We start from the raw sequence: 25,986 nt of genomic DNA on the forward strand, positions 1-25,986 counted from the left end.
TTTGGAATGTCTAAACAATAAAAACGTCATACTATAGTATGTTGAAAAAAAGTCATAGCATGGTATGTCAAAACAATAAAAAAAGTCAAAGTACAGTATGTCGAAGAAAAGTTATAGTAAACTATGTCTAACAAATAGAATTGTCATAGTATATCGAAAAAGTCATATTACTGTATGTCAAAAAAAGTTATAGTATGTTGAAAAAATATCATAGTATGTTGAAAAAAGTAATTGTAAAGCATGTCGAAAAAATTCATAGTATAGTATGTCGAGAAAAAAAACAAAAAACAGTATTTAATAAAAAAAAAAAATTTTTTTTTTAGTATGTCGAAATAATTAAAAAATCATAGTATAGTATGTCAAAAAAAAGTCAGTGCATTTTGTTGAAATATTTTTAAAAAGTCAATGTATTATGTCAAAAAACAGTCATGTAGTATGTTGAAAAAAAGTCATAGGATAGTATGTTGAAAAACTAAAAAAAGTTATAGTATTTTGGAAAAGTCATTGTATAGTTTGTGGAAAAAAGTCAACAAAAATCATAGTATAGTATGTTGAAAAAATAAAAAAGTCATAGTATAGTATGTCAAAAAACTACTATGACATTTTTATCACATTTTTATGACATACAATACTATGGCACTGACAAAAAGATGTGTCTTGTGTCAGGGAGTTAAGAGAGAATTTGGGCAGAGTAAGGAGCCACCTATGAAAAGCCATTCAACATCTTCACACAGGTGTTATCAATTTATAATCAGGGAGCTGCACCTAGAACACAAAGACACTCAGACACACAAGCTAGACAACAGAACACAGAATGACACGTAACAATACTTGGACTTTTTTTATGATATACTATACTATGACTTTTATCATGACATTTTATCGCAAACTATCAGCTGCAAAGGACTTGCTTCACCTTTCCCTCCAAGGACGTCACAACATCCAGTTGAAAGGTCAACCTCAGCCAAATTTAAGATTATTTTACACAGACAAATGGAACAGTACTGCAAGGGATTTATGGTGCTGGAAATCCATTTTTTGTTTTGACTTTGTTTAATTTATTTAGTGAGGCTTAATGCTAAATTACCGCAACTGTATCTTTTATCGTTATCGCAGCACGCAGGTTTTGGTTGCTTAGTAACGCTAGGTGCAACAGCGCAAGTAAAATATTGTGTGAACACATACATGACAAGTAAGGGTGAGATGTTGTTAACCTGCAGTGGATATACAGTCAGCTCTGTAACGAGATCATAGAGACATCTCAGCCAAATGACAAATCATGGACGAATGGAACACTGACTCGAGGCATATGGGAATTAAGAGTTCAAGTGAAGGGACAGATATAGCTCAGCGGACCAACTGTCAATTAACATGATATGGTCTAGCTGTACGACTTTGCATTTTAAAATGTAGAATCCCTTTAATAAACCTTCTTTAAAGTGCATTTTACAAAATCAGTCATCTCCATTGATTGACTTTTACACCAATCATATAAACATTACCCATAGGAAATTAGATTTCTGTAACGCCTATGGCAGGGACCTCTTTTAAAAATGTTTAAAAAAGTCATGATACTGAAGATACCACCGTTCCATCAATATCCCACAGACTTCATTAGAGATGACATTTAGTGACTTTTGAAGTGTTCAATCAATCATGCACGTTGTAAAATGTCAGCCATAAAATAATTTGACCTTTCACATTAATTTAGACTATGCCCCTGGTGTTAATACTGAGGGCTAGTGGGAGTGATCACCAATGTCCATCTATGTATGTAGGTTTTCTAATGTTTAATGACCATGCACCATTTCAAAGTAATATTGTCATTGATGCATGTTTCTGTAAATAATTCTATTTATTTTTCATTGCTTATAATTTATAACATGGTAACCGCAACCCTGCACTTTCATTCATGCATTGCACTGTCATTTGTAATTTTCATCTCTCTTTGTGCTACCTTTTTTCAAGCTATTTTTTCTTTAGGATGAAAAAAACCCAAATGTGTTTGAGAGTAAGAATTACCAGAGGCACTTCCTCTTTTTTTTACCATTTGCAGAACACAAATCTGACATAAAAAGTTTTATATGCTCTTCTTTTCAATGTAAGAGCAACGATCTAACACAGTATGACACCCTTGAACAATGTATTTTTGAAGACAAGGTACATTGGCCAGGAAGCGAAAGCACCATAAAGCACAGGCTTTATGTGCAACTTAAGCTCAATGACCCGTGATGCTTAGAGCTGCACACTCGAGGCTTCCCGTAGTCCTTCAGTAAAGTTACTGCTTGATTTTAATCTGACCTTCCTGGAAATGTGTCTGGGTTTGATTCACAGATTTATTTTAATTTAGATAAAAGAAACAAATAGGGCTGTCAAAGTTAACGCGACAGCCCTAGAAAAAAATAATGCCATTGTGAAGTCCAACTGTAAAATATGAGATGTTAATGCATGTACAGTTGATGAGACATTAAATCATAAATTAAATTTGTAGCCCTATGTTGTTTCTTTTTACACTGATGGTGTATATTTCATGTGGAAAAAAAATTTAAGCACAACATTTTACATTTAGGGCGCTTGTGAAAAACACCCAACAGCTAAAAAACAAGGTCATGTACAGCTGGTCACTTACAGCCATGAGGATAAAATCCCGGCTGATACACCTCTTGGCAAAACTCAAGCAGTTCTCTCTTAGCAAATTTGACATCCTCAGCAGAATTTACATCTGCTTACAGCAAACATTTATACACTTCTTAAGTAGATGCACAGAGAGAGGCTGGGATAAACACAACAGGACAAATCAGGAAAAAGCATGTGATTAGGTTATAATTTATCATACGGCATCAATACATGGTGCAGAAAACTCAAGTGGCGCACTGGCATTTCTTAAGCCTTGAGGGTGTACATCTACTGTTCAACCAGATTGTATTATTTGGTTTGTTTCATTTTTTTTTAAGTTATTAATATTAAGTCATGGTACAGTTTACTAAGTTTAGGAGACGGGAGGCCATGTGTATACTTATTTGTAATGGCTGGTCTTATTTTTGCTGTAGTGGGAAACTATGGATTTGCCATTGGGCTGAGCTTGGCACCCTGCAGACACCAACAGAGGTGAGAACAAGGACTGTGCTGCATCCTGAGCAGAAATACCCAACTCCCACACCCTCTAAAGTTATCACCTTCATCGCTCCTCTCATCCCTCCAAGGCGCAACTTCCGTATCACACTTTTGCCAGCAGTCACAAGACTAAACAACTCTTCCCAAACAGCCTTAGGGAAGTTGGAATGCGAGCAATGCACGGTATGTGGAAACTACTTTGCTTTAGATATTTTCTTTAGCACACAGTATGGCACATTTTCTGTATATAGTGCCGTTATCCAAAATGTAAACTTTTTAGGAAGTGAGATCAAAAAGCCTTCCCTACAGCAGACGTCTCATCATCATCTCTCCATCCATTTTACTCTACATTTCATTGCTGTACCCTGTTGCTATTTGCTGATGCAGTTGAGCTAGTTTCCCCTCAGGGATCATTAAACATTCATCATATCTGAAGTATGAGGTGGAAGTGAAGTTGTTACTTGGGCTGAAGTCTTCACCATCTCAGGTTGTATAAGGTCTCAGCTCGGTCAAGGAAGCCTCAGGGAAACGTGCATTAATTTCAGATTATACCATATAGATGAATGGTTGGCTGGCTTCAAATGTGATTTCATGGCATACGTGTTTATGTATATCACAGCGATAGAAGCAGCTCAGTTGCAGGTGCAGGTTGGTTTGGATGTCTTACATACAGTCAATTCATGTCCTCCAACAAAATAGAAGGCAGATTTAATTTTGATGTCAAGTGACTAAGTCTGCAGGACTCAAGGAAAATATCTGTTTTAAAAGTATTGACATTTGTTTTTTTGCAGGTTTGCCCAAACTGTCTTGTATCGTACCCACTCGATGTCCTCCCATCTCATGCAAGCCCATGTAGGGACAGGTAAGAAGTTTTGACTAATTCAGGTAAAAGATAGAAGGTAAAAACATGTTCTGAGTGAGCTGAAGAACTTGTGTAAAGAGTGCCACGCCTAATTAGAGTATCATTATGTGCTGTTAACCCTCTGAGACCCGACCGACTTTACTGTCTTTCAGAGGCTGCAGCAGGTTCAGTTAGTTAGTAAAGCTAGAGTGAAGGTACTGATATCATTTGACACTAGAAAACCTAAGGAATCCACTGGTGCCTATGTCGTGCTAGTTTGAGAGATTAGATCAGATCTAAAATGTTATTCCTTCATTTAGTGCATCGATTTTCAAAGGTGGCAAATACAATTTCTGAGTGGCAGACAAAAAATTATACTTGTGAAAGTTACTGTGCTCATGCATGTTTTGAAACAGATTGCTCATTATTGCTTGACCTACATTGATGTGATGTCATTACATGGTGTTTAATACATTTTCTCCTTTTTTTATTAAGGCTCAGCAGCTCTTACAACACCTTTGAAGGGGAAAAAGAACATCAGGTTCCCTCTGCAGCTGCTGTGCTGCGGGAGAGCAACCTGTTTGAGATGGCCGGACTCAGGACTCAGATAATGCGGTGACTCAGCTGACTGGTGGGAGCACAGACACTGCAGCATCAGCTCTGACCCTGCAGGACTGTCCTGATACTGACCATCGTGAAACAATTGGTTTGGTGAGTAACGTAGTACACTAATGCTACATGTGTTTCGTCATCTCACAATTTTAATCGTAATCATGATTTTTGGCTTCCCACAATTAAATGAACATGATCGACTGCGTCAGTGATGTTTATAATACGTGCTCCGCTCATAGAAAACTCTGTTGCATAAATCAAGCGCTTCCTAAACTAACAGCTAGAGATGCTCCGTCAACCAGCAGCCGATCGAAGCCGGGCGGTTTTCAGCATGTCGTTGGTGTGGAAGTTATTCAGTGTTAGTGAAGAAGACATAAAGCTGAAATTTGTCACAACTGGAAGTCCAAAATAAGCTGTGGCGCAACAACCTTAAAAATATTTGGAACAACTAACTTAATCAGACACTTTTATTGTAATTGATTCCTATGATGCTGCTCAGGATAATCAGTTACCACCTTGTCTGCAGACAGCACGAAGCTGAAAAACTGCTGGTGCGTTCAAGCTCTGCTCAGTAAAAATGAGTAGTGGGCGATGGTAAATTATAACATGATCATGATGTCTTCAAATGTAGTGCTCTATTTATTAAAATGTGAAATTACAATTGGTCCGAATCCGGCGTCTGTCAAATTCAAAATAGTGTTGTGTGGCTTGAAGGGCTGCCGAATAGTTTGAAGCTTCATTCACAACGTTGACATTCAATTATTATTATTATCTTACCGAAACATTGCATTTGTCCACCGTCTCTTCCCCCCTCTCTGTCTCTCTCAAAGACGCACAGTCACTGCGAGCACGGCGGCCCTCCTTGTCTCTGTAATTGTCTTAGTCTGAAGCCCAACAGTGACAATTTTTCTGGACCTGGGAGACAGGTGGTGGAAAGGTTGCGTCCGCCGTTGAAGTCGGTCTGGGCAGTTCAGGGACAGGTGTAACGGTCACTGCAGCATTTTTCTTGACGAAAAAAAACTATCAATAGTTCTCTTCATTTTGAATTACCGGTATGTTTATGGTTGTGATGTATGACTTTAAGATCATTCTGCAGTATATAACAAAAGTTTAAATCTTCCCTGTAGACCGTGATCCAGAACATTCACCGGCCACAACCCAAATGTGACAGCGATGAGGACGAAGACCACCCGGTTCCATTGGAGAAAGTCACTTCCATCACTGGGTCTTTCAGGAAATCATAAAGGAAGGTAACGCTCCTCTTCTTTTCTCTTGTATTGCATTTCTCATCTCACTTTGCACCTAGTTGGTTGGGTGCTAGGACTGCTAAGAATGGACAAAAGGAGCAAGTGTAGCACAGCAGTTCTGATGCTAAATAAGATGCGCACAATTTGGGGTACAGATATGAATCTATGCATGGAGTATGCGATTTAATGAAATGTATTTTAGGTGTCACATGCACATCATTTTCTCTTCCATAGAGTCACCGAAGGTGCTGCGTGACCTCATGAAGTTGTGGGTCGAGTGGGAGCTGCCAACAAGAAACCTCATCATTGAGGTTGTAACCTCAACTTCTTCTTCTTCTTCTTCAAATGGAAACTCCGCAGCCACTACCAGACCTACAAGATGTCTACTACAGGTCTGTATTTAATACCATTGTACCATCTAAATTGGTGTTAAAGCTTAAAGGGATAGTTTGAGTATTTTGAAGTGGGTTTGTATGAGGTACTTATCCATAGTCAATGTATTACCAGTGGATGACGGTTGGCACGTCTGCAGCATCAAGAAACAGACAGGAGCACTAGAGCAAAGCAATACAGTGCTGTGGACGGGGATGGCAGAAAAACTATTTTAGCCACCAAAATATCCGTTTAACTGTATGCTAAATTTAGAATATTTTCTTCACTATATCTTGCCGTCTTTCCTTCTCCTTTCTGACGGTGAATAGAAATGAAAGTAAAACATATCTATACTGTTTTTGTCATCTGCTGGCTTTAGAGAGAGCATAGATAAGTTTAAGTTCAGTTACCCGTCAGAGGGCTGTCGGCAAGATAAAGCGGTGAAAATATTCTAAATATAGTGTACACTTAAACAGATATTATTATTTTATATTTTTAGGTGGCTAAAATAAGTTTTTCTGCCGTTCCCGTCCGCAGCACTGTATTTCTTTGCTCCAGTGTCAGTACTCCTGTCTGTTTCTCCAAGCTGGAGGCGTGCCGACCGTCATCTACTGTAGGTAATACACTGACTATCGATAAGGACCTCATACAACCACGCTTCATAACACCCAAACTATTCCTTTTAAGGACCTTGGTCTTTGTAATTCCATCTGTATGTGACTTTCTGACAGGCAGACCTCAGGGTTGTTGCTTTAGTCCCTTACTCTACAGTTTATTCACATATGACTGTGTTTCCACATATAATAACAGAATTGAGAAATTTGCTGATGACACCACAGTGACACCAGCTACCCAGCTCATGGTCTGTTCTCATTCCTTTCCTCAGGAAAACGCCTGCGGAGCTCGGACCAGCCGCCTCAAAGACAGTTTTTACCCCCAGGTGGTTACACTGTTCAATATAGCAAGCACTTTAAATAACGCACCAAGGAACCAAGCCAACTTTCCTGCATTTTATTAATGAATTCAAACAATATAGCACCATCATACCCAATATTAAAAACCAAAAAGCCACTTTTAAATTATTAAATTAATATAATGTGATGTATATGACATAAACTCTGGCATTATGAAATGTATATGCAATTATTTTTATTTTGTCTTTTCTTTTTTTTCCTTCAATTGTTTATGTATCTGTTAGTACATCTGTTAATGAGCGTGAGTTCAATAAAGAAAGTAATATACATAATGTGATATCAGCAAGTTATTTCATATGCATAAAACCAATATTTTTGTAAAACAGGCACATTAGAGCTAATCATCAACTGGCAAGATTCATTAGAAAATACTAAGACATTGTAGAAGTTATACAGTGGCATTTTGACCTTCAATAGTCCAGTCAGAAGTCATTTATGCCTTTACTCACATTTAAAAGATTAAGGTAATGTATGAGGAAACTAAAAGTCATTCAACTTCTCTTGTAGTGAATAATCCCACTTTCCTACTCTCCCTCACAGCAACATGGACCCTGCACATCTACTCTGTTCCTTTTTAGCATGCTGGCCCAGCAGGGAGAGAAAGCTGCAGGTGTAGAGATGTTTAAATCTCTAATCTCTCACAGTGACTGACTTCTTCACTGTGACTAAATCTGTGAAATTAGAACACTCCGTTGCTTTGGGTTACTCCGCTGATAAGAGTACAGTCTGGCTGATGTTGATTAAAACAGCCTAGAAAAGTTTAGAGACATTCCTTATTTAGAAACTACTTTGCAAAAAAAAAAAAGTTTTTTGGCTGCTGTATTATAAAAGATCTAAGAGTTTTCGCTGTGATTACAAATTATCTACGCTTAACTTGCAGCACAGACACATTAGCTTCCAGTCTCCCTGTGGGGCAGCCACCTGTTCTGGTGTTTCTCTGGTCTTGCAGGTATCCTGACGTTTTGTTTTTACCTGAGCTGCTGCATCATATTTTTGTGTACTTACTATTTATGTCTCGTTGATATATTAATGAATAATAAAATAACACTCAGTGAAACATGAAACCCGGGCCCCTTGTATCATTGTTTGCTCGGCATCGAGCGACTATCAGACAGAATCAAAGCCTGATAAGTCAAGCCAATACCATTATCAGGCTCGTTTGGTTTCGAGATGAACTGTGGCAATGAGCTTTGACAGGATAGATGGAGCGTGAGAACAGGAGAGACATAATGTTACACACACACAAACACACCCCTGCAACAAAACCACATCACTTTGTACTAGGATATGAGCTGTCCTATCACACACACACACACACACACACATATAAAAAACAAACACAGGATGGTGATTTATACAGTATATACTGTATATATATATATATATATATACTGTGTATATATATATATATATACACAGTATATATATATATATATATACTGTGTATATATATATACAGTATATATATATATACTGTTTGCAAAACATTTCTTTAGCTTTCAGAATCCGTAAACCAACTGCATGTTGTCCGAACTATTACAAGGTATTTTAACAATAAAGTTGTACAAATAAAGTAATAAAGTTGTACAAATATGACCTTCGTAAATAAAATAAATATTAATTTACTTAAGATTGAATAAAGATAAGATTCAGGTAGCACATATTCTACTCTTACTGATAAAGTTCTACCAACGACTTTATAACCCCTCCAACGCTTTGCAGGATCCGTGGAGTATCAGAGCGGTGGATACATGTATTGACTTGACACACAATCTATGGTAAATGGTCTTGCATTTATATAGTGTTTTTCTAGTCTTCCGACCACCCGAAGCGCTTTACACTACATGTCAACATACACCCATTCACACAAACAGTAATACACTGATGGCAGAGGCTGCCATGCAAGGTGCCAACCTGCTCATCAGGATCTAATCGAAATACTCATTCACACACCGATGGTACAGCCTTCGTGAGCAATTTGGGATTAAGTATCTTGCCCCAGGACACTTGCACTTGGTTGCTGCAGACTGGAGGAGCTGGGGGATCGAACCGCCGATCTTCCGATTACTGGACGACCAGCTGTAGCTCTGAGCCCGCATTTCATCCGAAGAGTTTTCAGCCATCTTGACAACAGGTTCTTTTTCTCTTTTGCAGCCGCTGCCATCCAGTGCCAAATGTATAGGCCCTATATCAGAGTGAGTCAGATTAATACCGCGCATATTCATAACATCTGCAAATGCAGCGACAAAATCATATGGGGGCCTTCAAAAACGCACACATGCAAAATAAGCCTTTAAGCATACATGAATATAAACACTTGCATGTTGCGAGACTGGAACATGTTGTGACAGGAGGGGCATGAAAGATATGTTTATACCCCCACCGCCACATACACATCAACGGAACACACAGTCTACTGCTGGTTTTACAGAACCTTCGGCAGCTGTCTTTTCTGATCCATCAGCTGAGTAGATGAGCTGATCTGTCAGGTCTACGCTTAGCTCAGGCGATGGTCACACAAAGGGCTGTCAGGTTTTCTTCAAGCACTATCGCAACGCTCTGAGTTCTACAGTTTCACTTCATCAGGCATTTGTCAAACGGTGGAGAAAACCCAATGTTTTGGTGGTGAAGTTATTTACGAAACAGCTTGCTAACAGTGTTTAAGCTGTAGGGTAGTTGGGCAATCAGCACAGTGTGACATGGTGGTTGATTTAAATGTTGTTTTTTTCCTGTATATGATATACTGTAGACATACTAAATACACTGAATATTTATATCAATGCTTTGCAAAAGAGCTTACAATGGCTTATGTCCCGACACACTCAAGTTGCTTCAAATTTAAACTATGAAAGCAAACGAACCCTTCAGTGAGACAAATTATTCAGTGTGTATCTGCATATTTTCCACCTGAGTGTTGTTGGTGTGTACGCACATCCGCGTCCACACTCCTAAATGTGTGCGCATGCATTAGACGGCTGGCGGAGCACACTTCTCGACCACACTGCCCTTGACACTACCTCTCTCCACGTGACCGCCCCTGCCCGGGGCTCCCTGAGGCGATGGCGCTCCGGTCTCAGACCTGTCTAGTCGAGAAAACTGGATCTCTCTCTACCCACAGGGCAGAAGGCCCACGGTTTGCGTGCCTTGGATATCTCCTCCACTGGCGCTCCATTCCCTCCAGGTCCCGGTGACTCACCCAAGCACACAGCTGAGTCACTCTCATTGGGGGGAAACACAGACAAGACACAGGCACAAACATACTGCAAAGGTACGTTACATATATTTAGAAATATGGGTTTGGACAGAAATGTATGCAAATGATGACATTCACTTCAAATTATATTTTTGAGAGGTTGAAATATTATATTTGGTGTCAACAGGACACTGGGAGAACGTATCACCAGGGACCAAAACTGCTTGTCTGGGAGTCAGTGAGTGAGCTAAGACGCTTACCCACCGTCTGGTAAGCATCATAAGTGAGTAAACCAAAGACACTTCCTCCAGGGCCTCCTGGAAGCTCCTGAGGCATTCCCAGGTGAGATAATAAATAATCCATCCAGCTGGTCTGCCCTCAGGGTTTGGTCCCAGTTGGATGTTCCCGGTCAGACGCCTGGACCACCTCAGCTGTCTCCTTTCAATCCAATGGGGCAGCAGTTCTACTCCAAGCTTCTTACAGAGCCTCTCACCCTATGAAGGAAACACATTTCAACCTTTTCCTGGTACAGAGATGAGTCAGATGACATTGCAAAAATAAAGGACCTGTTCCAACGAACCCAACCCTAGGGGTATAATCAGTGGGCAACTCCACGTCTGAAAAGTGAAGCCAATGCAGAAGTGCCTTAAACTTGCATTCTTTCTAATAGCCAGCAGGGGGCGACTCCTCCGGTTGCAAAAAGAAGTCTGATTGTATAGAAGTCTATGAGGAAATGACCCTACTTCTCAGTAAACATTGTAAACATGAGTTTATGGTCTCAATCACTAGTTTCAAGTCTTCTTCAATACAGCATGATGTTCATTTAATAAATTATGATCCCATTTAGAGTCAAATAGATCATAAAGCAGGATATGCTTTAGGGCGTGGCTACCTTGTGATTGACAGGTCGCTACCACAGCGTTATCTGGGAGTTGTCCGTATTTTCGTCTTACAACTTTAACCCTTTCACAGTGTGTTTTCAGTTCATGAAAATTAATCGTAATTTCGGTCGCCTAAAAATGTCTTATTCAGCGTTCGGTTGTACTTAGCTCCACCCTCTCGTATCACTTCTGGTTGCAAAATAAACAAGATGTTGATGGCCAAAAACCAAGATGGCGACGGCCAAAATGCCAAACTTGAGGCTTCAAAACCGTAGTCCACAAACCAATGGGTGACATCACAGTGACTACGTCCACTTCTTATATACAGTCAATGGTCATAACCAACATAAAAGAAGGAGAGAGTTCCAAGTCTGTTCAAAATGATTGGGCAACGAGCACACTGCTGGCAATCCTGCACACATGGATATATGGTCAATTCATACAGTACATTAGCTTAGACAAACATGCACACAGTAACATATGACACTTCGTAGAATTCCAATGAAAATCACATAGCGAATGATCACGCTTCCAGCTTTTCTGTTCCATTAGGGACATCATCTGTGTCTGCACACTCCACATACCATGGATAAAAACCTCATGCACACAAGCACAAACTGTAGACGAAGCACTGATGCATGCCTAGTAGTATCATCCATGTGATGTTTAAATGTAGACTGGCATCTTCCAGGAATTTCCTGTCCTGCAATTTGGACTGGCAGGGAGAGAGATGAGGGGGAAGGCATCTGGAACATTGGCTCATTATATAACAGCTGGATAGTCTATTCCCTATCAAGCCTGCTTTGTTGTGTAACTGTGAGCATTTGTTATATGTGCTTGTGTTTGATTCTGAACTATGCCATATGTGGGGACATTTTTGGGATTTAAGCCAGTTGATTATAACTTGCATAACCTGGGACAAAATTAAGGCTATACCACCAGTTTTGATTTCATTACATTCAGCACAAATTAAATGCTTCTGTCTTCTTCAGGAGTGGAACAGTGGATGCCTTGTCACCTCACAGCAAGAAGGTGTGCATCTTCTCCCAGTGTAAGTATTGTTTTTATCTCTAGCTGCTCCAGTTTCTTTTCCCCCGGTCCTAAAATGTGCATATTAGGTGAATAGGAATCTCTAAATTGACTGTACGTGTGAATATGGGTGTGAATGTGCCCCTTCTTTATCTTTTAGTCCTGTGATAGACTGGCAGCCTGTCGAAGATGTACCACGTCTCTTGCCCAATGTGGGAATAAGCTCTAACAACCTCTAACTTAGATTCAGGCATGAAATCCACTTAGTTAGGATAAGGGGAAAAGCCATGGTTGGGCTTAAAATAACTGCAAACTAGGAAAAATATGTACGGAAACAACGTAACCCAACTACGGAAAACATATCACAAACGTCACTAACATAACTTACAAAACGCTAAAACATACAAATGGTATGTGTCAGCTATGGTTAAGATTAGCATGAGCCTCAAGGGAATATATATAAATCGAAGCAATGTCCCTTTAAGTGACCTAACACTGCGTGTTTGTGTGCATAATGTGCATGTGTCTCTTTTCGTCTGCTACATCCGTACGACTTAAGCGCCTGTCTGAACTTTGTAACAAATTTTGCAAAAAGTAAAATCTGAATGATGAGACGACGGCAACACCAAGGTCAACGAGTCCCTTGCGATGTCCTCCTCGTTCAAATAGCGTTATCTTGAAGCCACTGTCACAGCCACGAGGGAAAACATTTTTGTCAGCTGTCTGATATGATCATTTATAAACATAAATGTCACAGCGGATGTTGGCATGAGCGCAGCCATTGAATTCAAACGACTGTCTGCGTCAAGTCAGAGGATAAATCACAGGCATCGACAAAAGGTCAGGGGTTTAAGGAGCTTTTTTTTTTATTTAATTATTTACCCTTGACCTAAAAATAAATCCACAGTCCTTGAGCGTCGGATGGCCTTTAGGAGTATGCTCAGGAAGGCGGCATTGATGGATGAGATTCTCCTAGATGCAAATGTGAGTTTAATCAGATTTGCTTTGATTCGTTTCTTGATTTTTCTGTCTCTCGTTATACTGTACGCTTGGCGCTCACAGTGTCAGAAAGCACGACCTTCTCTTGAATGTTTAGAAGACCCAAGTGGGAATAAAAATATAGAATGACTGATTAAAAACTGTGAATTTATGATGCAATTTATAGGTAGACCTGCTCTGCCTCATGAACCTTTTAAAATAAGCCTGTCAAGTAGCTGACAGATGGAAATGCCAACTGTTATATTGAGGCTATTCAAACAGTGTAACACAACAAGCATTACACAACTCTAAAAACAATCAGCTGTGACTCAAGCATGACTTATTTCAATTGAATATCATCATTACGCTACAGTTTGCCCATATGCTGTTTGTTTCTGATGTGAAACAGAGTGCAGACTGAAAAAGCCATAGAAGCGTGCAAAAACGGGTTTTGAACCTTGAACTTTATCAGCTGTTCCCCGTCACCCTGGACTATTATTAACATCGTATGAGATTAGATAAACAGTAAACAAAAAAAAACATTTAACTCATCTCTATCGAGCATATTATCCTCCTGCAATCAACCAGGAAAACAAATATGACAAAATATAGCCTGAAAGCAAGTATGAAAATGAAAGGGTAAAAGACAACTTTGATGAAAATGGAATGAGCCAGCTGTTAAAGCGTGTTTTGTCATGCACAAACAACAAGCATTAAACTTCAGCTCATATTTGCATCGCTTGAAACAACTGAAATGAATATAACAGCCATATAACAGCTCACATTATATAAGAGAGGGTAACATAATTCTGCTGAAAGTCATGGAAAGTTGACGGAGCGTGCTTGCTCTTCCGCCAACTCTGTTTACATTCATCTAAGTCCACATCCACACCTGGAAGCTGCCAGTGCAGCCAGAGTTTTCTACTGTTGATGAACAGCTCAGCTGGAGTAGTCGGGTGGTTTGTGCTCGCTTCAAGGGCAAACAGTAGAGGGGAGAGTGTTTCATTTTAGCAGCCCTCATTTCTTTCCAGGCGATCCATAATTTTGCAAACACTCACAAGCTCAGTTCTCTGACTACATGTGAAACTTTGACTTAACAAAACGAATCAGCTCCTATGGTAACTTCCCACCTGTGAGGAAGAAACATACTGCATTAAATCAGTTTTTTTCTTTTCCACGTGGGAGAAAGCTTAGGACTGAATGTTTGCTTAGTGTTTAAAGCAATAAATCCTCATATTTATATTGTTATTTCTCATTCCCTCCTGGCAGCTGCAGAGTAAAACTACAAGTATTTACAGTTGCATCTCTACAGTTTCCGGTTGCATCCCTTGCTCAAAGGCACAACCATTTAACACTAGAGCCGCTAAGACGGTCTGACAGACTGTTTGGGTTTTTTATAACGCAAATAGAGCTTTTTTAAAATAAAAACTACACGCCTTTCAGCCCACGACTTTTCCTAAATGTGTGTTTTTGATGTTGTCTGAAGCCTAGAAGGTACCAAAATAAAACACACAAGATTTCTGAGCATTTATTCCACTGACCGCCACCATGGTAATATAGACCGCATTTGCCATATTATACATTACTACCATAAGGTCATTTTTTAATCTCACGTTATTCTATTGCGCAATGCGTTCGAGATCAGAGCTACCACACAGTTTGGAACACAGCCTCTGATTGGTCAACAGAGTCAACCCTGAAATTGCTGGAAGACGTCTAACAAAAACCATAACTGTAACAAATGGATAAATTATCACAGAAAACATTCAGTGTTGGTAAATACCACAAGTCAATGTGCATCATAAAAAAATATAAACATTGTAAACAGGCACAGGACATCCAAAAGGTTGCCGACGCTGCTCTATGATCTGTGATATTGTGTTTATTTCTCATCATTGGGCTGTAGGACGGTGGTAAAATCAGTGTTGCCAACTCTTTTCCAATGAAAGTATCTAGCACTAGCTCCAAAAGTCGCTAAAAGTCGCCAGATGACATCATCATTCCTTTGCATATTCATACTCATTTGCATAAAGCCGAGTGGTTGTGTCACCTGACTGCCTACCTGTGCAAGCCATGGTGCAAGAGGAGAGGGAGAAATCCTGTGCTGTTGGCAGAAGAGCCCTGAACTGTGATTACTCAGCAGCATGCATGGGAATGAATTTCATTATAATTTATTTCTCGCTTTTTCCCTGATGCAGATAAGTCACTAAATTTGTTACTAGTCACTTTTTTTAGAAATAAAGTCGCTAAGAGGGTCTGAAAAGTTGCTAAATCTAGCGACAAAGTTGACAACACTGGGTAGAATCCTGGTGGTCCTGGTGTTAACGATATAATTCATGTATATTTTGCTGGACACTGGAGGTGGTGCAGAACTCAGAGTAAATACAGACTGACTGGCTAACACACATAATTTAAATGTGGATGTGTGGCAGTTTCTTAGGTACGTTTTGCCAAATTACATTACCAACTGTGTCACTAGATTTCCTGAATTTACGACTCCTATAACAAGTTAATAAAAAAGAAAAAATGAAACCAACAGAAGCAACAAATCAAGCCACTTTTTGTCGGCATTGACGGCATAGGAGCCAGACTGAAACAGGGAATTTATACAGAAGTATTCATTGCATGTGAAAACAGCTGTATGTGCACTGCTACACTAATGACTTGATCATTTGACTGTAAACTTCAACAAGTAAACATGGCAGTTAGATTGTACATGTACATGACATCATACAGCACCATTTCAGACTTAAGTTAGGCATCACAGTGGAGTCGAGAACTTGTGTCATTGCACTGGTTCTTTTTCATAACTACTGCGAGCTTCCTGCCTTCCCCAGAGCAAGGGGAATTATGCAAGACTCATTGAAATGTTACACTACTCTCCCTTTTATCTCTTCTCCTTCCCTTTCCCCCCATGAGACTCTGTGGTAATGGTGGGCTCTGGCCCCTGAGGTGCAGGCTGACATACACCTCATTTTAATCTTCCCTGCATTGTATTTCTTCTTTTGTCACATCTACTTAACCTCTGTGGGGGAGTCTTAAGATAGATTTTCCTTTTGATTTTTTTTTTTTGATGTGTCACACTCAAGTTGGCCTGATCCCCTTTGCAAAGAGAGCCCTTGGCCTGCTATCAAAACAGCTTCTGTCCAGAAAATACAACAAACTTGCTTGTTTTACCAATGGCTTTGGGACATTTTTACTATTTAAATCATTTTGAGCTTAATAGCTTTTATATACACATTGAATAAAACTGGTCCATCAAACAATAACCTATTCCTAACAACCATCTTGATGTCCTGTTGGCAGACCTTGCAAACAAGGAAGTATAAAGAGCGGCAAACGTCACGTAGGGAGGAGGTCGGGTTGGTAAAAATACCTGACTTTCGCCGAGGAGAGCGATGTTCGTACCCCGTGTGAAACCAGAAGTCAGCATTGACTTATTTGTCACGTAACTTCTGTACTTAAGCCACGCCACTTCTGCAGTTATTTTAACCCAAACCGCGATCTTTTCCTTAACATAGTAGTTTTATTGCCTAAACCTAACCAACATGATCTTTTTCTAAACCTAACTAAATAGTTTTGTTGCCTAAACTTAACCAAGTCGATCTTTTCCTAAACCTAACCAAGTAGTTTTGTTCCCTTCACCTAACTAAGTCATTTTGTTGCCTAAACCGAACCAAGCCGATCGTTTCCTAAACCTAACTAAGTCGTTTTGTTACCTAAACCTGCCTAAGTAGTTTTGTTGCCTAAACCTAACCAGTTTATTTTGAAAACACTGTATGCATATAACAAGCGGAAATTGGCACGTGTTGCTGGACATTCGTAGGAAAACGCATCAAAAATTAGGAATAACTTTTCGTAAGATATCATAGGAACCGTTGTATGAGTATGCATTGCACCATTCCATGTACAACAACTATTGGTTTTGATAGCTCTTACGGTCATTAAACCTATAGGACTGAAAATGTGAGACAGATTAGATACTGTGTACTAAAGTGATCACCGGTGTAAAAACCACAATAAAGAAGCAACGCTGCAGCTGACATTGTTGCACAAAAGGAGTACCATGCTCGTCAGCTACAAAGAAGACCATTGGGGTTTAGAGAGGCTGCCATTTAATTACCTTAAATACCTTTCTATCCCAGAGTGTATTACGTTGCTGTTTGTTGTCCAGATAACTGTCAAAGTTCCACTTTACTCCTCTCTGTTTTGCTTGATTCATCTCTGGTGTTAAGGAGGAGGACAGTGAAGTGGGGAAATGAAAGCGGTGGACTTTTATTTCTCACACAAAAATTCTGCTGACTCCCGATGGAGGGAGTTTGATTGATGCTCTTTTTTTTTTTTAAAAATACTATTGCATCTGTTTATCCTCACAGCACCCCTCCGTGTGTGTTTCTCTTTCTGTAACTCCACAAACACTTTCCACGTATGCATTTACCAACACTGTAATTAAAATGAGATTGCTAAAAGATGTTTTCCTCCTCTGTGGGAAAAATAATCATTACTGGTGGCTCCATTAGTCTGTTTATACCTGGACTTTGTCTCCATGGCTCGCTGTAATTGATTAGACATTGCTTTGTTGCTGCTGAGAACCAGAGAAGTAGGTATTTATCCTCTCGCCAGCTGGAATATAAACTCTCAAAGATAAACAAGTGCTTGCTTTCACCAATATTTTAAAAGAAAAATCCAGTTATAAAAAGTCATTTTTTACTCTAATGAACACCATAAACACAAGTTATTTTATCCAAGGTGTTCTCTACTATTCTTCTATAATTTAAAATACAAACTCATGACTGAAACATGGCTAAACATCATATTACCAACAGCTAATGCCTACATTGCCTCTCAAACCTCATTCATTTCCTTGTCACATGCTGTTTTTCTAGTTGGGTTCAATTTCATCCAACTCTCAGTGGATTCCTACAAAATGCAAGTAATCACACACAGCAACACTGTACTCCCAACCCCCTCAATATATAGCTTTCTCACTGAATCCCCTAGAAAGCCACCAACCCTCTGTTATCATGGTTTCATGCATTTGTTGGCAGCTAAGGCTGGAGATGTGGAGGTGCATTTGCCTCCAGCATTCACAGCCGCCCCTCTGGGAACAACATTCAGCACATCCAGAAAGAAGGCAATGGCTCGTATCTGAATACCAATACACCTCTTAGATCCCTGTTGCTACCCTGGCATCTCGAGCCACCTTTGCTACAGCTGCTGGTAGTGATATCACTGCCTGTGTTATAGCTGGAGGCAAAGGCATTTGGGAGAGACGATGATAATTAGCCCAAGTCAAGAGTTGTCTTGAAGTTGTCCTTACATTGTCCTGCTCCCGTAACGTCTGGGAAAATTGAATAATCCATGACCTTTAAACCTCGTTAACCTCCTCCCACCTATGCGTGGGACATTGTTCAGACTGACAGAAACTTTTAAAACAAAAATATTTCTTTCTGATTCATAGAGAAATGTATATTTTTGGACATTTACTGCTTCCATGGAGCCTGTAGATAAATTAATGTACTGCAAAGCAACAGTAAAAGACCAGAGATTTTGCCATTTTTTCATGATGTCTCTGTGTTTTGTAATATTACAAACTATTGTGAACAAATGGGCTGAAAGATGTGCTCAAGAATGACCGCAATTAACCCGTTTTGCTTCTTCTTGTCAGTGGTATTGGCTCGCTCCATTTAGTAGAGGTAAATTTGGACAGAAACTTTGAGTGTTATGCCATGAGACCTTAGGTTATACAGAATGAGAGATATTAAAGTGGAAAGGCCAGAAATGAGAGAAGAGAGAGTCCCTGAATTATGTTAACACACAGACACACACACCCATTCAAACACCACCTGTCTTGGCCTAAAGCTAGAGCACAGCTAGCACAGGGATACTGCCTGTTCAGTGGAGCTGTCAGAAGCTTCGCTCCGCCCTACAGATGTGAAGGCGAGTGTTTTGGTGTGTTTGGGTGAGGGAGCTGCAGGGGGCCGCTGTGCAGGAACAGGGCCGCTGTAAGTTCAATTCTTTCACGGAGATCAAAGTCGAGCTCCTGGCACTAATGATCTGATGTGAGCAGCTGGCTGGTTGCCACTGCTGCCACTGACGTGGCTAAAAGTTTTCACTTGGACTGAGATAGATGGCCTTATTTGGCCGTTCTCTGTTAGGAGGCAGGCATGTAAGCAAACAGGACGTCAATGGAGTGGCGGTGCAGTAAACTGTGTCTGGAGGCCCGGTGTGAGGAACGTACAACAGAGATCACAGGCATTTTATACAAAAAAAAATATTTTGCAAAGGTAAGTTATTGCCATGGCTAGTTGTGCAGCAAGCCCTGTGATTGCCTGGCGATCTGTCCAGGGTGTTCCCCGCCTCTCGCCCAATGTCAGCTGGGACCCTATAAAGGATAAGCCGTTACAGATAATGGATGGATGGATAGTTGTGCAACTGTAAACTCAAGACCCTCGAATCAATTCATGTCCCCAAATGACGTGTTTTCAACATTCTAAGAACATGAATAAGTACCACTATGTCAAGATTGCCTACTTCTTCGTCTTTATTAAACACTATTTTACATTAGCAGGCTGTTCTCATACACCGTTTGTAGCTATACCTATGAAAAGTAATGCACTGTAATTCGTTTATCAGACAAAATCAATTTGTATGTAATCTATGTAATTGTGAACAAGTAGAAATAGCGGCGTTCGCCACGTAGGGAGGAGGACGGGTCAAAAACCTGTGAATTTTCGCCCAGGAGACCAGTGTTCGTACCCAGTGTGAAACCAGAAATCAATGTTGATGTATTTGTCACATTTCCATACTTAAGTTACGTCACTTCCGGTGTTATTTTAACCCAAACCACGATCTTTTCCTAAACCTAACTGAGTAGTTTTTGTCATGTGTAGACCGAAGTTTATTTTGAAAAGACTGTATGCATGTAACGAGCGGAAATTGACACCTGTTGCTGGACATTTGTAGGAAAGCGCACGAAAAATGAGGGATAACTTTTCATAAGATACCATACATCAGGTATCATTGGCAATAAATAGCACATAATTAAGAGCATGCAGCCTATTCCGTTAATATTTTATGTCAGGAGTAAATGATGATGATGATACTTTATTGTTAGATCATCAAGTCTGAAGTTTTTCTTGCATCCCAGCAGCTCCGTTAAATAATTCAGATAACATCAAAGAATGTAGAAGCAAAGGGACAAAACTCTTTTTTTGACAACAGCATTTGCCGCAATTTTTGACTGAAATCGCTTATTATATTTATAATACTTCATTGTTCAACAAGGGTCATTTCGGTAGAGACATTAAAATGATGACAATAGAATAGAAATAATTTTGTTTTACGTTAGTACGGCACTTTTTAGGCAGACGTTTTACTGGCGTTTTAATGGCAGCTTTTGCTGCTGGGCGCTAATGTTACAATAGAACAAATAATTGACTTTCATTTCTTGGCAATATTCGTTCTTTGATCATTTTGCCAGTCCGTCGCAAAAGGAGACACTATCAAAACTTCTTCTTTTTCAAGATATCCTGATGTTTGATAGAAGCTTGACAAAGCTGTGGATTTGTTATATTTGGCACATGGCCTCCTTATAATGGAGCATGCTTTTCCAAACATTTTATTAAACACTTTATTGATGCTAACACCAGGGTTTTTCCCTGAGACAACTATTGTATGAGCACAAAATGACACCTGCAAACACCAGCAAGAAAACTGGATTTCTTTTCCCTCACTAAATATCTATTCGTATTGTTGCTGCCAGACTTCACTCCAAAAGTCCAGTTTTTCCTCAACCTTCCTTTGTCTGGACACACAGAGAGCTATCCTGTCCCGGCCGTAAGAGAAGTGAAATTTCGTATTTTCTGTGGCAGTGGGATATCCACTGGATATCCGCTCTCTTATTGTGAAACAAGCTTTTGTCAGTTTGACAAAGACCTGTGCCTACCAGAGAGCCTGATCTGTCCTAATGGGGCTTGTCTGGATTTACAGAGGCTTTCGATCTCTGAGAATACACTGCAGCCAATTTCAAAGACATGCCAGCTGGCATTGAGGGACTTCCACTACCACGGAGGGTAACATGTAAAAACGGGTCAGATAGTAGTTGTCAATAACTCTTTGTGCTTGGTAGCATGGTCAGAGAGTTGGTTGGGTGGTATCAGAAATTTAAACAATGTCAGATACAAACACAATCAAAGTGAAATATGGCTGGACAATTAATCAAAATCCGCATTATGGCCTACTGCAATTTTTAAATTGTAGGTTGCGCAATACTTGTTAAAGGCGAAATGTGTGTCAAAATACCATTTGAAATTAAATATTGTGTTGCTGCAGAGATGTCCTAGCCTACACATCGTATTCTATACGATTATATAGACAAATCTCTTGGGAGAGCACCTGTACAATCTAGCAACCTACTGTAGAAGACCACTGTCTCAGCTAAACAGCCCTAACAAACTACTGAATTGAATACTGTGAAGACACAGTAATCATTGAATGACAGCTTGGGTAAACTAAAGCCTCATGAGCCCGATGTCGGGGCAATACACCAGGCACACCTTCAGTGTCCCAACGATGAAAAAAAATCAAGCAACGAGCAGCAAGAAACCAAATTCTAGCTTCTTCGCTCAGCAAGTGGTGGATAATATGTACCTCCAATGCACCGGACCTCAAAAGCCTCAAGACCAGCCAACGCTCCAGGAGAGAATCAATAACCACGAGGGGTAAATCTAGCACTCTCTTACGGTGGATTGATGATGGAAAGCTGGCACACAAACTCTCATAGTAAATGCACTCATAGTAACTTCATTTTGAAAAATCATAGCCAACACATTATCCATGTATCCATTGACCCCGTTTGGTAAGTCCCCATACATTTGAAATATATGAATATGCTAAAAAAAAAAAAAAATCCGATTCATAAATTAGTTGCAGTGCAGAAATGGTCCATGTACATGTAATTGTGACGTGCTTGTGTTTGAGTCTCTTCCCCAAAGCCATGTTATTGAATGCTCTTTCATGTAACATACATGTTCATTGATTTTCTTTTCGCCTCAAACCCTGAACCTCAACACAGAGTTATTAATAAGAAATGCATGGGGACTGGTTCAAGAGCACTAAAGGCGATGTATGTGGTAACAACAAAGGCACATATGAACGAAAATTGCATTGGCATTCTGACTCATCCCTTTAGACTGTGAGAGAAATCTTTTTTTTTCTAATAGGGAACATGCTAGCATACATGGCCCTATGGTGTGGTAATAATGGGCTCAGAAACTGTACAGTAATGGATTGTGCTGTTTTTGAAGCACACTTATAAACTACCAAAGGACAGTAGGAGTGTCTTCTTCTCGAGACATTTAAGAGGCATTAAAGCTAGGGTTGGTAATATTCTTCAAAAAAATTGTGTTATATTTCTCATCACATCCCAATTTTCGTTTGTTTTTTCATTTGGATCATTTTTAAAATCTAGCCTACTCTTGCTCATTTCTCAACATTACCGACCCAGCTTTAATGATTACCTTGAGTTGTTTTCAAAATAAAATCCCCAAATCATTGAACACTTAAAGCCACGTTTAAGTTTTATTACCATTTAGTATGTATTCTTCCACAAATGCATTCTTAATTTTTACTTTTATATTTCGCAACATCCACTATCCCATATTTTTAATTGGAAGCTTAGCACCAGCTTTTAACATAAAGTTCATCCATTTGTAAATCAACAAAATACCTGAAAGTCACTACTGTTATTCAACATATTGTGCCACTTATGTCAAGTCATTGACTTAATTTATCATTTGTATAGTGTAAAACATATCCTGGCTTGTGTCAGGCTCCTGAACGAATGTGCCCTAATTTGTGGGTCATGTTGCTTTCACGTCATCAGTAACAGAAATTTCCTGAAATCGAGATTTATTTTACATTCTGTATTCCTATTGCAAGTGCGCAGTCTTTCTGCCCGTCATTCCCCTGGGGTCCCAAAAATGACATCTTTTAGAGGTGTAAATTGAAAGTGTCCTAAAACGAATTAGGCCCATATGGCAGTGTGCTGTTTGCCAGGAAGGCCAACAAGTTTTCAGCTCTAAAATAAGAAGTGTTACATGATCCAAATTAACGGGTCTTAGAACCTGGTAATGACATGCAGATGTTCAAATATATAACACTGAAATTCAGTATTAACTACAGAAATCCATAGGAATTCAAGGTCCATACTTTGTCAGTTTTCTTATGACAACAATTTATATCCTTAAGCTTTGTCTTGTAGTTTGTACGTGTATGATTAGTATAAAGCCAACATCTCTGATGGCCTGGCAAGCACCAGAGCTATAGTACAGACAGGTTTTTGAGATTGCAGACATGAAATGTATAATGGAGACTACTTGGTTTTGGTATCATGCCATCACACAGTTGATCATGAATTATTTACTATATAAACAACATATCCTTGAGCTATCATAGGACACGGTAGGTGTGATGAAGAGGTGCAAGATTGTTATTCCGAACAGCATTTGCCGTACATATGAAGACCTTTTCAACAGTTATTTCCTTTCTAACAATGAAACAAGAAAACATGTCTGTACTCATGTTGAACTGTGAGACTGTGGAGTTCATTTGAGTTTTTTGGTGTTGTACATGTTAATTGATGAATGGATTTTGATGTGGAGGCCCTGCAGCACTTTTTCTAGAAGGGATACAATGTTTGGTAGTTGATAAGTAAACAGAAATACAGTACTTGCAAAAGCATAAACCTACACGGAGACATATGCAAGAGTACCCATGCATGGGAACTCAAACACACACACACTGGCAATCACAGTGGAACATATGGCCACATGACAGAATTAATGTTGAAATGAATCTCAACACATGAATGCATGTTTTAACGCTCAATCTGACTGAAATAACAGTTGGTACATCACATCAGTTCATACGTTGATGTAAATTGATAGCCACAATATGTCATTTAAGAGGGACTAACTGGAAAGTCTGATTCAATTAGTATTTGATCCTCAGCTGTAATAACATAGCTGATTTAAGGAGAACTGATGAGGCTAAACAAGGACACGTTTGAAGTGGATTACAATGTGTAAACGCAGCATCTTTCAGGGTTCACGCAGCATTTTACAGTGGAAATAAGGAGCGGCTTTGTTATGTGGTCTGTGTCTTAAGCCTTAGGCTACGAGGGCGCCCTGGAAATCAAAAGCTTGTGACACCTCTTGTGTGATTACAAAGGCATACTAGCTATAAAAAGCCATTTTTAGATTTTTTTTCAACACCAAAACATCTCTATTTTCAACTAGATTGATAAAACTATGTGTTTATTGGTTTATTCTACCTATAACCCAACATGTAAATGCATATAAGTGAGTTAGAATATGAGTGACTGCTCTACAATATGCAGGGAACAGAATGTGTGGGGAAAGGCGCTGCTTCTATTTTCAACACCTACAAAGTTTTTCAAAAGTTCTTCACTGGCAGCGTGTCAAAAAGAGACTTGGTGTACCTTCTGTTTTTTTTCCCCACATCAATGTCTGGAGAAATGGCAGGGTGGAATACTGAAAGACAGATCAGGAGGCCTTCATTCTGAGTGGCTGCTGGAGATGGCACTGAGAGACTGCAGGGTGGAGGGGGGGATGAAAGGAGTATCAAACTTTTAAATGCTAGCTGGAAAAGAGACAAGGAAAGGAAGCAGCTCTCCTGTGTAAGCTTGATAGGGCCTGGGAAAACATGGCATCTAAGACACCTAGTTTCCCCGCGATTGGTGTCAGGGGAGGTGAGCCTCTCAAGCTCTAGACGCCAATTATGGGAAACCTTGCCTAAGTAGGTAACGAATGGAGCCAAGCTCCTCGATGCTAATGAAAGTCCTAATTATTTCAGACAAAGCATCCGGGATTGACACTGCAGGTTTCTAAGGGGATTGACTGCCTATGCCTTCATGCCAGATGTTGACAGCAGCTTGAGGAGAAATCTTTGGACTGAGAGGTTCCCACAGGGTGGCTAAGGATTGGGTGGTTATGGACAGGTGGAGAGAGAATGAAAAAAGAGAGGTAAGGAAGATGGGAATGAGACAAGGTGTGGGCTGAAGGGAGGCAAGGAAGGGCCCTCTGTCACCGGAGAAGAAATGCAATAGGAGGTAATCTGTAGTCATGAAGAGCTCTCTGCTGAGTTGCACTGAGGGTCCCCAGGGAGCTGTCATGCCTTAACCGCTGCTGTTGCCTCTAAAAGCTTAACGCTGAGGAGAAATTAAACCACTGTGTGTGTCTGTGTGTGTGTGTGTGTGTGTGAGAGAGTTGGGTGTATGTGTATGATCTCTCTGTTTGACATGCTTGAACGGGCAGAGCAAATAATCAAGCCCATTAACAATGACTTCCTCAATCACTTCCATTATTGGCTCTGTAGCTGAGAACTGAGCGCGGGTCAAATGACAATCCTTTCATGAGCCTCAGAGGAACCACATGCGCACACACGCACACGCACACGCACGCACACACACACACACACACACACATCCAATACTACACAGATGAGCAAACACTAACTCTGCACCCAAACCATTAGCAACCTCATGTCAAGCTACTGCCTATGCTACGCTGTCAAGCTACTAATTACTAGAGCTGAGTAGCTATTGTTTAAAACAGTGGGGGGTTGTAACCATAGACTGTATATTGGCTTGGGGACTACTGTTTTAAGGCTCGAGTTTGGCATTTTGGCTGTAGCCATCTTGGTTTTTGTCCGTCACCATCTT

At 39.9% G+C, this 25,986-nt stretch overlaps 1 protein-coding gene and 1 long non-coding RNA gene across 3 annotated transcripts in view; one reads left to right on the top strand and one right to left on the bottom strand.

Moving 5' to 3' along the window:
• The window catches only part of gabra6b (gamma-aminobutyric acid type A receptor subunit alpha6b), a 277,852-nt gene that overhangs the window by 219,398 nt on the left and 32,468 nt on the right, over window positions 1–25,986 (top strand). The window lies entirely within an intron of this gene.
• Window positions 9,307–25,986, bottom strand: part of LOC141752843 (uncharacterized) — a 233,080-nt gene continuing 216,400 nt past the window's right edge. Inside the window, exons 6-7 of one of the 2 annotated variants that reach the window (XR_012590349.1) lie at window positions 10,178–10,847; window positions 9,307–9,345 (exon numbers count right to left, since the gene is read on the bottom strand). This is a non-coding gene — a long non-coding RNA (uncharacterized LOC141752843). Of the gene's footprint in view, window positions 10,848–25,986 lie in introns of both variants that reach the window. The other variant, XR_012590348.1, reaches the window with a different exon arrangement.

Source organism: Sebastes fasciatus, chromosome 16, assembly GCF_043250625.1.
Source record: "Sebastes fasciatus isolate fSebFas1 chromosome 16, fSebFas1.pri, whole genome shotgun sequence".
NCBI lineage: Eukaryota > Metazoa > Chordata > Actinopteri > Perciformes > Sebastidae > Sebastes > Sebastes fasciatus.